Source organism: Artemia franciscana, chromosome 4 (assembly GCF_032884065.1).
Source record: "Artemia franciscana chromosome 4, ASM3288406v1, whole genome shotgun sequence".
Classification (NCBI taxonomy): domain Eukaryota; kingdom Metazoa; phylum Arthropoda; class Branchiopoda; order Anostraca; family Artemiidae; genus Artemia; species Artemia franciscana.
Window position 1 is genome coordinate 3,502,027 of NC_088866.1, and position 15,962 is coordinate 3,517,988.

The 15,962-nt window shown below is 34.2% G+C and overlaps 1 long non-coding RNA gene across 6 annotated transcripts in view; it reads left to right on the forward strand.

Annotated features, from left to right (window-relative positions):
- LOC136025868 (uncharacterized) overlaps positions 1–15,962 on the forward strand; it is a 116,194-nt gene that overhangs the window by 9,612 nt on the left and 90,620 nt on the right. For 5 of the 6 annotated variants that reach the window (XR_010617159.1, XR_010617160.1, XR_010617154.1 and 2 more), the window contains exon 2: positions 7,514–7,668. This is a non-coding gene — a long non-coding RNA (uncharacterized LOC136025868). Of the gene's footprint in view, positions 1–7,513; positions 7,674–15,962 lie in introns of all 6 variants that reach the window. The other variant, XR_010617155.1, reaches the window with a different exon arrangement.

Genomic DNA, 15,962 nt, shown 5'->3' on the forward strand with positions numbered 1-15,962 from the left:
ATTCACTTACCCACAAAGCTTCAGAGACACTAACGGATGCTATACTCCTTTTATTTGTGGGATTCAGAATGATCCCATCAAGAAAAAAGGCTCTGAAAAAAAAAGAAAAAAGAAAAAGACAGAAGTTAACGTGGAAAAATCAGATTATGACTCAGGGAAACTTATGTTTGAAATATCCAGTTCAAAATTAATGGATCAGAAAGTATTACTAAACCTGGTTAATTGTCCAATTTTAGTAAAAATGATGTTTTGAAATAATAAGAATTTTAGAGGGGTTTTATACTTTCACTTAACGAGATCTGTAATATAGGGGCCGGTAGCGTAATATCTATATTATCTGAGATTTCGTTATAACTCTATACAACGTAAAATTTTCTAGCTTTTTTCAAAATAATAGAAAATCTATTGCATATATGCAATTCAGGGTATATATTTGCACACTAAGGGGGGAAGGGGGGTTGTAAAGTCATTTCTGTGGTTAATGAATTATTTAATGTATGCTAGTTTTCAAAATAAAACATCTTACCCTGACAGTGTACTTTCTTCTCCTGATAAACTCATTTTTTGTTTAAATAACATATTTTTCTGTTATTTTTTTCCATTGTTTAATCTGTTCTAGTGCTGCTTGTGTTAATTTGCCTCGAATATATTTAGTTTAAAATGAGTTACTGTGATGAATATTCGTAAAAAATATGTTAAAAATCACTTAGGTTAGTGATGTGTTAAAACGTGTTAAGACAAATGTGTTAAAATTCATTTTCAAATGTGTTAAAAATTTAAATAATAATCCTACATGGAGTGTAGCTCTTGTGTATGTAATACTTTTCATTCGATTCATTTTTCAGGGTAAATGTTTTACCAAAAATAAACTTGAATTTCCCCTTTTTGCTGTGTCTGATTTTTGCAAGCAGAAACCCGTATGCTCCACAGACAAAAGATAGATAGATGAAAAGTCTCAAATAAAATTTGGAACAGTTATAAGTGGAACAGGAGGGTGAGGCATACCACCATTTAGGAACATCCACACTTTTCTCTTTGATATTGCATTTGATTGCACATTTTGTCTTAAAAATCAATAAATATATAGAAGTAAAAAGGAAAAAAAAATTGCACAACATGAAGAGGGCTGCAACTTTTAATCATTTTGCTTTTCGTCTGATCCCTTGCAAAAAACAGAACTTTGAAATGTGTTATATATAAGCCGAAGTTAAATTTAATTATTCCAGTTAAATTTTTTTAGAGTTAAAATTGACTGGAGGGTTACAGGCACCTATGCTCTCTTTCCCGCAAATAGTCTATATGTCATATAACCATGCCTCTTGGGCTTATACGGCCCCCCCAGAGCATGGAGGAAAGGTCTTTCAGTTGTGGCCTGGGGGTCTATAGTTGTTTTGGAAGAGGTGGTCATGTTAACCTTGGAGGATGGTCTTTTGATTGATAATTTAAAATTCTAGTTTTCTTTTTAAGAGTCAAAAGTGATTGGAGGGCAATAGGCCCCCGGAACTTAGGCGACAATGGTTGTATGTTGTGCCCGGGGTTATATAAAGTTATTTTGGAAGGGGTGGTGATATATACTTTGGAAGATACCCATTTAATATTAAAATTTTTCTTTGTTAAATCGATTAAAGGGCAGCTAGCTCCCCCCCCGCAACCTTTCCCCCCAATATATTTCATCAGAATTTTGAGATAGTGTTTTGTTAAAAATAGTCCACTTGTCATATAACACTGCCGCTGTGGTTTTCACTGGCCCCCAAAGCTTACGGGAAAGGGCTATAAATTTTGCCTCAAAAGCTGTAGAACAAATTGTTCAGTTGTCAAACTGAACAAGTTCTATTGTTAAACTAGCTCGTTTGTTCAACTTATCTCATTTTGTTCTCAAGTTAGATATAAGTTTCTATTGTTTCCTTTTCATAAGGGTTTTCCAGTGGAATTTATATTGTGTAACATACCGTATTTGATACGGTAATGATATATTCTCCGAGCCTTTAATCACTCGAAATAAAATTTTGGATACGTTTCGAGTAAGGGACCTCAGAAGCAGTGATGGATCCAGACGGAGGAAGGGGGCAAGCGGTGTACGGCTCCCCCTTGAAAAGGTGGTGGATTTGTGGTTGGAACCATTTGTTCTGGTTTGGGTTGGGATGAAAGTCATTTTTTTTTTAATTGGTTTTTATGGCACTTGGTGTTAACCAAGTGACATATAGCGATCGGAAATTCTGTCGGTCGGTCTGTTGGTCTGTCGGTCTGTCTGTCTGTCTGTCTGTCCCGGTTTTGCTAGTTTAAGCACTTCCAGATAAGCCAGGACGATGGAATGTGAAGGATGATTTATTTTGTGAGGAAGAATAAGTGACAGTAATAAAATGATTAAAACATGATAATGCCCCAGCTGCTGATAATTGGTAAATGGGGTTGTTAAATATGGTGGTAATGGGCTTGGAAATAAGTTACCGAAGACTATGAATGTGATTTTTGAAAAAGGGTAGCACCTAGCAATTTTAAGAAAATCTTAATTAAAACCTCTGTATAACAAAAGTGATAAAAGCAAATTGTTGATTTTTAGGTATCAGCCACAGCCTTTCTAATTAATTAGTTTCCATAGCTAGCTAATTAATTAGTATGATGGTAATCATAGTAAAGACACAGGATTTGTCTTATTGCTAGCAACAGCAATTCAGGGTTTAATTTGTAGACTAGGAATATAGTCGACAAAACTTTAAGAGAAGAACAGTGTGCTTTTATGAAGCAAAGAGAATGTACACCGTTTCACTGGTATTTTAATAATTAAGAAGTGCCTGAGTTATCAAACACCTTTTTGTCGTTATTTATATAGATTAAATAAAAAAAACAAGTTTTTTTAACTGAAAGTAAGGAGCAAAATTAAAACTTAAAACAAACAGAAATTACTTCGTATATGAAAGGGGTTGCTTCCTCACCAACGCCCCGCTCTTTACGCTAAAGTTTGACTCTTTTTCTCAACTCTTCTTTTTAAAACAGTAAAATACTTTAGCGTAAAGAGCGGGGCGTTGGTGAGGAAGCAACCCCTTTCATATACGAAGTAATTTCTGTTCGTTTTAAGTTTTAATTTTGCTCCTTACTTTCAGTTAAAAAAACTTGTTTTTTGTATTTAATTTCTGAATGTTTTTCAATCAATGCATGTTTTGATTTTGGCTCTCCGCAGAGTAATAATTAAAACGAAATTTGCATATTTATTATCTTTTTTCTTTGCTAAATGGCTTTCTCATAATTTTGATCGAATGATTTTGAGAAAAAAGAGCGGGGGAGGAAGCCTAGTTGCCCTCCGATTTTTTGGTTAATTAAGATAAAGGCAACTAGAACTTTTAATTTTTTACGAATCTTTTTTTTAGTAAAAGATATACGTAACTTATAAATTAGCTTACGTAAAGAAGTTTTGTATTCTCAAGTTTTTATTACATATATGAAGGGGTTCGCCCCCTCGTCAGTACCTCGCTCTTTACACTAAAACTTAAATTTTGTCCCAATTCATTAAGATTGACCCCTGAATCAAAAAAGCCGTAGAATAAATAGTTGAAATTACTAAAAATACTTTAGCATAAAGAGCGGGGTATTAGGAGGAGGTGAGCCCCTCATATGGGAAATAATTTCTGTTCGTTTTAATGCTGCTCTTTACTTCCAGCTGAAAAAAACTTTTTCATATTTCTTTTTTCATTGTTTTTTTTTTAAATAATGCTAGTAAATCCTGCGCTCCCTTCAGGGTAATTTTCTTCCACCATGACAAATTCCTCGATGGAAAGTTCCCCCAGCCTATCCCCCTATTCTCAACCCCTCCCCCCAACCAAAACATCCTACTGAAAACGCCTGCACACTTCCCAATAACCATTACTATATGCAAGCACTGGTCAAAGTTTGTAACTTGTAAACCCTCCCACGGGGACTGTGGGGGAGTAAGTCGTCCCCAAAGACTACGCTGAATAAAATGGCTATCTCAGAATTTGTATCCGTTGACTTTGGGAAAATAATTAGCGTGGGAGGGGGCCTTGGTGCCCTCCAATTTTTTTGGTCACTTAAAAAGAGGACTAGAACTTTTCATTTCCGTTAGAATGAGCCCCCTCACAACATTCTAGGACAACTAGGTCGATACGATCACCCCTGGAAAAAAAAAAAAAAATAAATATACACGCATCCGTGATCTGCCTTCTGGCAAAAAACACAAAATTCCACATTTTTGTAGATAGGAGCTTAAAACTTCTACAATAGAGTTCTCAGATACGCTGAATCTGATGGTGCGATTTTCGTTAAGATTCTATGACTTTTAGGGGGTGTTTCCCCCTATTTTCTAAAATAACGAAAATTTTCTCAGACTCGTAACTTTTGATGGTTAAGACTAAACTTGATGAAACTTATATATTTAAAATCAGCATTAAAATGCAATTCTTTTGATGTAGCTATCGGTATCAAAATTCCATTTTTTAGAGTTTTTATTACTATTGAGCCGGGTCGCTCCTTACTACATTTCGTTACCCACGAACTGTTTGATTATGAGCAATGGTTTGATTCAGCCTATTGAAGACCTTTAGCAAAGGTATTGCCTTTTTATGGTGTAGCCTAACAAACAAATACATCAAAGTAATTAGTGCTATGTAAATAAGTAACAAAGCTAAAGTCAAGGTAGTAAAAGAGGTTAGTAGCTGGTTTTGTTCAAAATCAGGAGTTAAGCAGTTTTGTGTTCTATGCCTATTTGGATAGATTATTTTGATGGACTTGGGCCTAAGGATATAAGAAAAGGCTATTGTAAAACATGGATTGAAGGGAACTAAATATTTCTTTGAGTTAGATTTTGTTGATGATTTCAGCATCCAAGATGAAAGCATGAGGAAAATGAATGAGCTTCTAGACGTTTTGCAAGTTCAGGGTGCTACAATAGGTTTGAAAATTAATGTTTAGTAGACTAGGTTGCTAAGGCTTGGAGTAAGTCAAAATGAACAGGTGACATTGGGTAACAAAACATTGATCAAGCGGACAGCTTAATTGACCTAGGTAGTATTATTAGTAAAAATGGTGGGTGCATTGAAGATATTAAAAGCTGAATACCTAAGTCCCAGGATATTTTTCCACAGTTGAAAAAAGTTTGACAGGATATGAAGAAAAGTTTTCAAGCCCAGATTAGAATATTGGAAGCCAAATTGATGATAAGTATGGTTAATTGAGTTAAGTATGGTTCTGAAGTATAGGTGCTTCTAAAAACAGGAAGATTTTAAGATGCTTTCCAAAGAAATTGCCAATAGATTGTTTTGGGTACCCAACTGACTGACCATATTTCAAACAGTAGGCTATACAAAAATGTGGTTCTAGCTTGTGTACCTATTATTTGTTTCTTGTATATTTGATGGTAAGGCCAATTTGGTTTCAGTGGTAAGAAATGTAAGGGGCTTAAACAACTTAACAACTTCCGCGTTCGTTGTTGTTTGGGGTTTGACGCGTTCGACCAATAGGTCGTATGCGTTCGTATCACTCAATTGATCTGTGCCTTCTATAGTCACTAGCTTGCTTGGGTGTCACTTCAGTCAGTATTCACTGAACCAAACCAGTATCACTTGACTTGCTAATGGTGGGGGGTTATTCGCCTGCAGCAACTGTCTGCTTTGAAAAACAGGAATAAAAATACTGCAACTATGCATTGTCAAACAGCAATTAAAATACATATACAACACAATAATAATAAATAATACAATTTTTACACATTATAACCAATATCATACAACCAAATGCTGATAAAATATATCTAAAATGATAAAAAGGGCTTTTAGAAAAATGATTCAAAAATTCCTATTAAAAAAGTGAAAAAAAAATTTATAAGGAATGAACCAAACCAGTAGTCTTAACAAATCTACCTAAGAGGTTTGTGCTTAGTTGCCTAGCCCACGGAGGAGACGTGTGGTGTCCCAGAACAGAACTTATTGTGAATGCATTAAATGCCTTCTCACAGTAATTTATTAGTACTTCTCTCTCTTTTTCGTAATGAGAGATAATCAGATAATCATAATCAGCGTTTAATCGAAGCGAGGAAACAAAACCAAAGTGTTGCTCTCGCAGCACTTTACTCGGCGAAGCCGAACAAAGGTTGCCGCAACACCTCACGTTGGCCATGCAACGTAGATCTTATTTTTTTTTCTTACTCTTAATTGATGCATTCTTTATAGTAATTCGGAATATGTGTATTATTGTCGATGTTAAGTACATATAAATGGAAATTGAAATATCCTGAAGTAGTATTTACTGATGATTTTTTTTTTTTTTTTGTTGCCACAATAGACTATTTAATTTTTTTTGCCAAGTCTGTATAAAATATTGTGGGTACAACGTATCAGATATACCAAATTTTCGAAACAAAACTGAATATTTCATTTTAAATTCTGCACTATGAAATATAAGAATAAATTATATGATTTTACCAGCAATTATTCCATAGTCAACGCTACCTATGTTTGAGGTGTATGCTTTAAAAAAAAAATATAGATGGCAATATCAAATTCTTATAAATGACTGATCTGTTGTATTTCCTTTCCCAATATGCAATCACAACTTTATGCTAGCATTGTTTGGATAAAACTAACGAGTGAGTATGTTTTCTGAATACAAAATACATATTTCTTGTTGCTTCAAGTCCAAACATAATAATTAAAATCAGTCGTAGCTAGAACCAATGTTTTTTTTATCAACATTTTCCTTTTCTCTGTGATTTCATTTATATTACAAACATTTCAATAGCATTTGCCCTTATCCATCTTTTCAAATAAATAGATGTCATTTCTTTTAAAATGAAAGTAAAAATTCCACACCTTATATTTTTTTGTAATCCTTGATCGCTCTTTATCTGAGTGTTATATGCAGCAAACTATAATCTCTATTATATAGAGGTTGTTAAAAGAGATTTTAATAAGTAACCATTATCCGGGTTGGTTAATTGACCAGACTTTTTCGAAAAGAAGGAAAACATTTCTAGAATGTTCTGACGATATTCTGGAAACAACAGAAAAGAAAGATATTTTTTGTTCTCTACCATATGTTCTAGGTTTGAGTGAAAAACTTAAAAGAATTTTACAAAATAATGGCTTAAAGGTAGCTTTAAGAGGTAATAATACTTTGGCTAATTTTTTAAATTCTGGAAAGGATCGGACTTCCGTAGAGCAACAAAGTGGGGTTTATAAAATCCCATGTACTTGTGGAAGCTCTTATGTGGGACGTACCAACCAGAATTTAAAAACGAGATTGCTACAACATCATAATTCTATTTCATCGTCTTTAAAGCAAAATACCAAACCTGAAGATTTGGTGATTTGGCAACTACGTGAAGTCTTAGAGACTTCACGTAGTTGCAGTTAAATGATATAGCTTGTCTCGAGAATTACTCCTTTTATATAAGCATGAAAAAAATTAGTGTGAACTTTTTAATGATTATTACCTTATAAAATGTTATATCAAAGCCTGGTAAAAAGTGAACTTTGAATATAATTAAGAATATTTTATTTTTCAGTAAGACAACAAGACGATTTTAGCTTCTATATCTCCTTCGCGGGGTTTGACAGTGGATCAACTATAGTGGATAATAATAGTGGATCAACTAACAATGGATAATGAGAGTTTGAGTCTGTTGAACCCATAGATGATGAGTATCGTCTTATTTTCTGGGTAAGGTACGAGTTTTTCTTGAAAATTCTTAGAAAAATCTTATTGCCCTGATGCTTAAAAAGAAAAGGCTTTTGCCAGCTTTGCCTCTTACTCAGATTATCAGTCTTGGGTTTTTTTTTCAATTAGCCATGGCTCTTAACTCTTTTATTCTAGGGCCACCAACTTGATTTTAATTCTAAAATCTATCTGTTTTAAATTCGCCTACAGATGTAAGTCCATTAGAGGCGAGAAAGAAAAAATTACACCAAATAAATTGGTTTGTCTGTCAAATAAATGTAGGATATTAACTTAATTCCGGAAGGTTTAGATTTCAAAGTTTAAATTATGTTATGAAAGAGAGAGAAGAAGAAGAGGTAAAAAGTAAAACAACGGAAAGAAACACATCAACTAAATTATATTTAAGACAAAATTTAAATTTAAAAATAACTTTTTGAACGAAATTGAATATTTAAATATAATTTAAAATAAAACTAAATTTTATAACTGAAAGACACTAAAACTTTGAAAACAGAATCCTTTTTATAATTTAAAAGTTTGAAGTATTTATTTACCGACATTAACGGGCCATAGGAAAAATGTGTGCACTAAAATCAAAGATTTTGTTTTTATTTGAGAAATTTTAGATTTTAACAAATCACTCACCCCGAATTCATCCGTTTAAAATGTCCATGAGACAAATCACAGACATACCACCTAGAAGGAAATGTCTTCTCCATACGATAATGCTGATTAGCTGACAAGTGATCTAGATCTGCGTTTTGCCAGTTTAGAGCAACTGTCAAAAGTTGCCAGGAGAGCCTATCTGGTGTTGGTTATGACCCGGAGAAAAATAGAGATTGGTAAAATCTATAGTCAGTGTTCCTGCTTTACCTAACCGGTGTACTTGAAGCTGAAACCGGAGCTAATGAAAAATATAAATACTTCTGGGAAAGCTTAGCTTTAAATATAGGAGAAATAAGGTAGTTTGGCCATTGGGGGGAGTGGAGGGGCGAGGGTTGAGAGTTGAACATCAAATGATGAAAGGTAAAAAACGTCTGAAATGTATTAAAGTAGTGCTAAAAAGTAAACATTTGAATGAACAAAGTACGTTAGGAATCTAAGGAGGAAGGACAGAAAGCTACCCTGAGCTGGACGCATAGGGATTTAGATTGTAAAAATAAGTTATGATATTGAAAACCAAACATTAGTTGGTACAAAGAAACGATAAAATTTTCTGAGGGAGACGGAAGAATTTTTAGCTGAAGAGGAAGGGACCCAAAATAAGTAACAAAAGAAGCAGGGTTAAGATCTAAGAGGGGCTTAAGAAAGTCCTCCTGATAAGGTTGATGTAAAAATATGCAGGGAAAGGGGATGCCAATTTTAATATGATTTAGAAAAGACTGTAGATTGGGGAGTGAGGGGAGGGTGCTTTAGAAAATGTATAAATATTAAACCAAAATGCTCAGAATTTTGAAGTTTTTACTTATTTTAAAGACATCTGGAAGGGTTAGTTCTATTCTAGGAAATAACTCATTAGACAGACCCAGAACCCTTTTCAGGTATTTCACTTGGGGTTATTTAAAACCAACGTTTTTGAAACATAAGAACAATTCCGTGTAGTAAGTATAGTAGGCTACATAAGAGGAAATATTGGTAGACGGATAAAAAAGTCCTCCCAGTCAAGAGGGGCATGAGCAGGAATATGTTAGTCTAAGAATACGCAAGCGCCTCACATTTTGATGCACTACTAGGGCATAGCAGATACACTGCTAGGGCATACATTTTCAAAACTTGTGTTGAAACAAAAAGAGATGAAAAACTACTAAGTAGCTGCTAGTCTTCAAAATGATAATGCACATATTCCGGCAAGTACCTTTGCTATGCCGTCCTTTGCGCTCGAAAAAGAGAAGGAAAAACTAAAAAAAAACAGCAAAGTGAAATGGAAGAAACAATAACAAACTCAAATCAGTGAAAAGATCATTCAGAAATTATATTAGGCGAACATTCTTTTGCTAGAGATCAATGCTTTCTATCTAATGATTAGATTTGGGTACTTATAATCATATAAGTCTAATGATTCGGTCACCTGTCGCTTGTTTTTGGTTCTTGTATAGTCATAGTGATTCAATTTACAGACACACAGGTTGAATCAAGAAAGCCGAATTGGGAGAATAGATGGGAAGTTTATAATTTGGGCTATATATTTGCACATCAGGATAGGAGTTGGGAGTAAAGTATAGCGGGTGTGCATGCAAGATGTGTTAGCTAGAATTATTCTGAAATTTATGAAGTAGAACTGTTTTCTGACTTCACTTCTTGCCTGCATTCGCTATAATTAACTTTTTGGGGGTAGTCGCTATAATTAACAAGTACCCAGATTTGTTCTAAGACGATAAATTTACATTGTTTTAAAATTTAATAAAAAAAAAAAAAAAATCAGCTATAAGTAAGGAGTGACATTAAAACTTCAAAGGAACAGCTACAAAAGGAAAACTAAATAAAAGGGGACTATCTCTTCCTCATCCCACGGTTTTTACGCTGAAGTTTGAGTTTTGTCCTAAATCTTTGAGAACGACTCCTGAATCACAAAAGCTGATGAATTGTAATAAGAAACTTCTAAAAGAACTAAAAAACTTTGGTGTAGCAAAGATGAAACAGAGAAGAGGGATAATTTCTCTCGTAATTTCTCATATATGGGATAATTTCTGTTCCTGTTAAATATAATTTTCCCGCATATTTTTGACTGAAAAAACCTTTATACTTAATATCTGATCTTTTTTAAAATTCTGCTCTGGAATCCCCCATCCCAGTGTAAAATTCTCCTGTAAAAATTCCCTAACTGGGCTTTCCACTAAAATTCGCTCTGTGAAATACTCTCACAGAAAATAAATTTCCAATGGCTGTGGGGCGTCTTGCCATTCCAAGAGATATAGCTATTGGATCTTTCTACCATTCTGAATCAAATGGTTCTCCCAAACTTTTTACCAAATGACTGTGGAAAAAGGGGTTTGGGCAGGGGCTTGTTTCCCTCCAATCTCTTTGGTCACTTAAAAGGGGTCCTAGAACTTCTGATTTTGCTGCAGCAAGCGATATCCCGACGTTCTGGGACCATTGGCTTATACAATCATCCATGGGGAAAATACATCCCTCGTCCGTAATCTTTGGCAAGCAATATAAAATTCCACATTTTTGTAAATATACCCCTTGAAACTTTTATAAGAGTATTCTCTGACTCCCTGAATCTAGTGGTTAATCTTCATTAAGATTATTTGAACTTTTGGGGGATCCTCTTTTCGGAAATTGATGCAAATTTTCTCTGCATCGTAGCTTATGATGGGGAACATTAAACTTTACAAATTTTAGTTTATTTGGATTCAGTATAAAAGCCAATTCTTTTGATCGATCAATTGTTATCAAAATTCCTTTTTTTTACATCTTCGTTTTTTTTGGAGGGGGGGGGGGGCGACTCGCTTCTTACGTACTGTTCGTACCACGAACTGTTTGATTCAAAGGAAAGCCAGTTATTTCTCATTACATTAATTCATAATTCATCGGATTCATAAAAATAGTCTCATTATCTTTGTTTATACCGAAGTTTTTATATATTTATTTTTAAATTTCATTTGCCTCCATTAAAGATTGTTCTAACTCACTTGTTGTGGAAATTGAAGTTGGTTTGTCAAGCAAAACTAATTGATTCATTTATTCACAAATCTATAGACCACTTATCGGACCAGATATGTGTAAATGCTCTTTCCAAATATAATAATTGCTGTTAATCGCGAATTCAGTATGGATCTTCAAAGATGATACCTTTTTTCTTATCTTGGATACTGTTAATATAGCCTACCTTTGTTAGCGTCAACCTTGTTAAAACCAGTTTACCTGTAAATTGAACCAACTGACAAATTTGAGAATCAATAAATGCATGGGAAATATTTAGCCGAATATCAAACAGTTCGTGGTAACGAACTGTAGTAAGGAGCGATCCGGCTCAATAGGAACCAAAACTCTAAAAAATTGAATTTTGATATCAATAGCTACATCAAAAGAATCGCATTTTAATGCTGATTTTAAATATATAAGTTTCATCAAGTTTAGTCTTAGCCATCAAAAGTTACGAGCCTGAGAAAATTTGCCTTATTTAGGAAAATAGGTGGAAACACCCCCTAAAAGTCGTAGGATCTTAACGAAAATGACACCATCAGATTCAGCGTATCAGAGAACCCTACTGTAGACGTTTCAAGCTCCTATCTACAAAAATGTGGAATTTTGCATTTTTTGCCAGAAGACAAATCACGGGTGCGTGTTTATTTGTTTTTTTTTTTTTGTTTTGTTTTTTTTTTCCCAGGGGTCATCGTATCGACCAAGTGGTCCTAGAATGTCGCAAGAGGGCTCATTCTAACGGAAATGAAAAGTTCTAGTGCCCTTTTTAAGTGACCAAAAAAATTGGAGGGCATCTAGGCCCCCTCCCACGCTCATTTTTTTCCCAAAGTCAACGGATCAAAATTTTGAGATAGCCATTTTGTTTAGCATAGTCGAAAATCATTATAACTATGTTTTTGGGGATGACTTACTCCCCCACAGTCCCTGGGGGAGGGGTTGCAAGTTACAAACTTCAACCAGTGTTTACATATAATAATGGTTATTGGGAAGTGTGCAGACGTTTTCAGGGGGATTTTTTTTGGTTTTGTGGGTAGGGTTGAGGGAGGGGGCTATATGGGAGGATCTTTCCTTGGAGAAATATGCCATGGGGGAAAAAATTCAATGAAAAGGGCGCAGGACGAATGTGGTCACGTTAGAAAAAAACGTCAAATTAAGAGCTTAACATACAATGCTGGGTGTTCAGAGCCTCTCTATTATGGAGTATAATTTGAAAATAACACAACTATACGAGCGATAAAACATATATACCACAACCATAACTCAACTAACGAAAGAACTGCTAAGAGATAACACAACTATCAAGCGAAAACAGGTGAAAACTAACGGGAAAATAAACGAACTAAGAGGTGGAAGGGGCCCAGAGAAAAAATATAATCCTTTTTCAATTTTGAGCCTAACTTCCGCAAAGGAGTAATAATGTCAGAAGCCCCGAAATACCGAATTATTTTCTTTTCAAACAGTTCGTGGTAAGGAACTGTAGTAAGGGGCGACCCGGCTCAATAGTAAACGAAATTCTAAAAAACGGAATTTTGATGCTAAAAGATACATCAAAAGAATCGAATTTTTACGCTGATTCTAAATATATAAGTTTCAATTAATTTAGTCTTTGTCATCAAAAGTTACGAGCCTGAGAAAATTTGTCCTATTTTGGAAAAAAGGGGGAAACATCACATAAAAGTCATAGAATCTTAACGAAAATCACACTATCGCATTCGGTATATCAGAGAACTCTATAGCAAAAATTTCAAGCTCCTATCTAAAAAATGTGGAATTTTGTATTTCTTGCCAGAAGACAAATCACGGGTGCGTGTTTATTTGTTTTTTGTTTTTTTTTTCCCAGGGGTCAACTTATCGACCAAGTGGTCCTAGAATGTCGCGAGAGGGCTCATTCAAACGGAAATGAAAAGTTCTAGTGTCCTTTTTAAGTGACAAAAAAAATTGGAGGGCAAATAGGCCCCCTCCCATGCTCATTTTTTTCCAAAAGTCAACAGATTAAAATTTTAAGATAGCCATTTTGTTCAGCATAGTCGAAAACCATAATAACTATGTCTTTGGGAATGACTTACTCCCCCACAATCCCTGAGGGAGGGGCTGCAAGTTACAAACTTTGACCAATGTTTACATATAGTAATGGTTATTGGGAAGTGAACCGACGTTTTCATGGGGATTTTTTGGTTTGGGGGGTGGGGTTGATGGGAGAGGGCTTTGTGGGAGGATCTTTCCTTTGAGGAATATGTCATGGGGGAAGAAAAATTCAATGAAAAGGGCGCAGGATTTTCTAGCATTACTATAAAAAAACAATGAAAAAATAAACATGAAAACGTTTTTTCAAATGAAAGTAAGGAATAGCATTGAAATTTAAAACGAACAGAGATTATTACGCATATGAGGGGTTCTAAAAATACTTTAGCATAAAGAGCGAGGTATTTAGGAGGAGATAAATACCTCGCTCTTTATGCTAAAATATTTTTAGTGATTTCAACTATTTATTCTACGGCCTTTTTGATTCAGGGGTCATTCTTAAAGAGTTGGGACAAAACTTACGATTTAGAGTAAAGAGCGAGGTATTAACGAGGGTACAAACCCCCTCGTACACATAATAAAAATATAAGAATATAAAAGTTTGTTACGTAAGTTAATTCTTAAGTTACGTATATTTTTTACTAATAAAAACGTTCGTTGAATATTAAAAGTTCTAGTAGCCTTTTTAAGTAACCGAAAAATTGGAGGGCAGCTAGGCCTCCTTCCCCACCCCTTATTTCTCAAAATCGTCTGATCAAAACTAAGAGAAAGCCATTCAGCCAAAAAAAAAATTAATATACTAATTTCATTTCAATAATTTATGTGCGGAGAGCCAAAATCAAACATGCATTAATTCAAAAACGTTCAGAAATTAAATAAAAAAACAACTAGTTTTTTTAACTGAAAGTAAGGAGCGACATTAAAACTTAAAACGAACAGAAATTACTCCGTATATGAAATGGATTGTCCCCTCCGCCATCCCTCGCTCTTTACGCTAAAGTTTGAGTCTTTGCCACAATTCTGCTTTTTAAAACAATTAAAAGCTTTAGTGTAAAGAGCGAGGGATTGCGGAGGGGACAATCCATTTCATATACGGAGTAATTTCTGTTCGTTTTAAGTTTTAATGTCGCTCCTTACTTTCAGTTAAAAAAACTAATTTTTTTTTATTTAATAAGTACCAAGGACTGATATTGGTAACGCTGTAGATTTGCGACTCTTCAGAAGGAAAGACTAAAGGAGTAGCATCTTTAAATTAGGCTATCTTTTTTTGTCTTTAAATTCTCTTATGTGACAATTAACTCCCCTCTAAATAATATGGAAGAAATTATATTTTATCAAAAACTCCTTAATACAGTTCGTTACCACGAATTGTTTGATATTAAAGAAAACTTAAAGCGGGTTATGGTAAAATTGTAGCTAATCGTCGTCATTATTATCGAAAAGCGCTTGCATTGCTATACACTAGTTTTTGCGACCATTCAATACTTTTCCTATCTGGTATTTCACCTATCCTGAAAAAAAGACAAGATCTGGCTGAATTGTGTACATTATATTTCCGCTATTGTAAGTTTCTGTTTCATTTACCCCGGTCTTATAGGAAATTACATAAAAAAAACTAGTTTTTTTTACTGAAAGTAAGGAGCGACACTAAAACTTAAAACGAACAGAAATTACTCCGTATATGAAATGGATTGTCCCCTCCGCCATCCCTCGCTCTTTACGCTAAAGTTTGAGTCTTTGCCACAATTCTGCTTTTTAAAACAATTAAAAGCTTTAGTGTAAAGAGCGAGGGATTGCGGAGGGGACAATCCATTTCATATACGGAGTAATTTCTGTTCGTTTTAAGTTTTAATGTCGCTCCTTACTTTCAGTTAAAAAAACTAGTTTTTTTTATGTAATTTCTGAACGTTTTTGAATTAATGCATGTTTGATTTTGACTCGCCACACGTAAATTAGTAAAATGAAATTTGCATATTAATTCCTATTTTGGCTAAATGGCTTTCTCTTAGTTTTGATCAGACGATTTTGAGAAATAAGGGATGGGGAAGGAGGCCTAGTTGCCATTGAATTTTTCGGTTACATAAAAAGGCAACTATTAGTTTTAATTTTTAACGAATTTTTTTATTAGCAAAAAATATACGTAACTTTAGAATTAACTTACGTAACAAACTTTTATATTCTTTAATTTTTATTATGTATATGAGGGGGTTTGTACCCTCGTTAATACCTCGTTCTTTACACTAAATCGTAAGTTTTGTCCTAATTCTATAAGAATGACCCCTGAATCAGAAAGGCCGTAGAATAAATAGTTGAAATTACTAAAAATATTATAGCATAAAGAGCGAGGTATTTATCTCCTCCTAAATACCTCTCTCTTTATGCTAAAGTATTTTTATAGCCCCTCATATGCGTAATAATCTCTGTTCGTTTTAAGTTTCAATGCTACTCTTTTCTTTCAATTGAAAAAAACTTTTTCATGTTTATTTTTTCATTGTTTTTTTTTATAGTAATTTTAGAAAATCCTGCGCCCTTTTCATTGATTTTCTGTTCCCCCCATGACATATTTCTCCAAGGAAAGATCCTCCCACATAGCCCCCTCCTCTCAACCCCATCCCAAAACCAAAAAA